We start from the raw sequence: 1,992 nt of genomic DNA on the forward strand, positions 1-1,992 counted from the left end.
CGCTCCGCAGCGGTGGGATACGCTCCACAGAGGTTTAAAGTTCTTACGGTTATCGACAAAATATAAATAGAAAATGTGGCGACCGCACGATACTCACTGAATGAGGATACGGTCTTGACGTTGTCAGAAAATTTGAAAGCATGGGATGATAATTTTCGCGTGTTAACCGACGTAAGTCTAAGACTTGCTAAATTAAGGGGAAACGTGCATATAAGTAGGGTAGCAAACGAAACTGAGATGCCTGCATTATCACCGATAACACCGCGAGAATCGAGACGTACCGATAGTAACTTCCAACCGATTAAGCTAAAAGACGCGATCGAGTCGGTACCAGTATTCGACGGACACCAACCGTCTGTATTCAAGTTTTAAGGGCGTGCTAGCGAGCGCGAAATATGGTTCCAAGATATCAAGAGCCTCAGTTGGTAAAATTATTAATGAATAAGCTTCGGGGACACGCGTTTCTCGCTGTAGAAAACAGCGAGGTAGAAAGTCTAAACGATCTCGGAAACAAATTAAAAGATATGTGTGGCCCAGGAAAAACTGTTAACGAATATAAATGTGAATTAGCAACGGTCTTTCAACGACCGGGAAAAGATATATTAGATTGATTATATGGACCGCGTCAGAAATCTCAGGCTGGCAATAATGGATGCGGAAAGATGCGAGTATGGCATCATATCCCAAAATGTTCTAGATACGATAGATTGAGACACAAGAGAGGCTTACATTAAGGGGCTCTCAAACGAGGTGTCTTTGCGAATAAAAGTAGCAGGATACCAATCCCTAGACGACGCGTACCGCCAAGCCGTGAGAGCAACACAAGAATTGAAACGAGCAAACGACAGAACGCGATACCAACGTTCGACACCTCCGAAGAATTACAACCGTAAGAACGCTCATCCCCTGAACAATAATAACAACATCGGGAACAACCGCCAGGATCGAAGGTTTGTACCACCGTCGCAGAATCGGCCCAAACGCTCCGAGACAAAATACTATAATATGTAACCATTGCAAAAAACCTGGACACTTAGTAAAAGATTGCTACAAATTCAAAGCCTGAGTAGACGCTGGGATAATCATACCCTATGCATAGGGACAATCGGGAAATCGAGCACATCCTTCGGGAGAACGAGGCGAGCCTCGAAGGAACGATGCTCCGAATCACCTAAGAGTACAGGCGACAGCAAGGAGGTCGGCGCCTACGGCAGTAAACAGAACGCGGGCAACGTTACCCGCAAGACCGGCACCACAGCCAACAAACAATACATTAAAGCCATCGTGCAGTCGTGCACAGGAATAATCGGAAAACGTAGAGAGTCAACAACTAGAGAAAAAGAAAATACGAGACGAATCACCAAGAATCGGACTTAAATTCGCACGTCGACCTCTACGAATTATTTCAATAAAGCTAAACGATTCTCCAAATACTCCAACTGCACGAATAGTCTCCCCAGACATAAAAACAAAGACAAGTTTATTACTAGACACCCTATCAGAAACCAATATTATTAAGAAACCTGCTTTATTCGATTCCTTTTCCGATTTCGATTTACTCGATTACGGGAACAAGCCTGATCACTCTAGGGCAGACAGTAATACAGGTTGCGAGCCGTCCAGTTATTTTTCATGTACCAACGCCCATGCCGCGCTGAGTGCACTCGTTCCCGTCAGATCACGAAAGTTAAGCAGCGCTGAGCACAGAAAGTACTTGGATGGGTGATCGCCTGGGAACTCCGTGTGGCGTTGGCGAAGCGCGCTGGGTCCGCCGCGCCCCCCGGTGAGGTTCGGGCTGCCTGGCACGACGGCTTCGGCGGCGAGGCGCGGTGTGACATGGCCACACACCGCTCCATCAGCGGTGGTATTGAGCGCGGGGGGGGGGGATCGCTCGCACCGGTTCCCACGCCTCTCTCGATCGCAGCCGGGACGGTCATCGTGGAGGTTTTAGTCGGTTGGAGTCCGACACTACCACGCCGCTTTCCCCAGAAG

General features: G+C 48.0%; 1 pseudogene; it reads left to right on the plus strand.

The window, feature by feature from the left end:
- The first annotated feature begins 1,636 nt into the window (after positions 1 to 1,636).
- Positions 1,637 to 1,755, plus strand: LOC138179500 (uncharacterized; annotated as a pseudogene).
- Positions 1,756 to 1,992: the final 237 nt, after the last annotated feature.

The sequence above is a fragment of the Bombus flavifrons genome, chromosome 4 (assembly GCF_040668555.2).
Source record: "Bombus flavifrons isolate JBK064 chromosome 4, iyBomFlav1_principal, whole genome shotgun sequence".
Lineage (NCBI taxonomy): Eukaryota > Metazoa > Arthropoda > Insecta > Hymenoptera > Apidae > Bombus > Bombus flavifrons.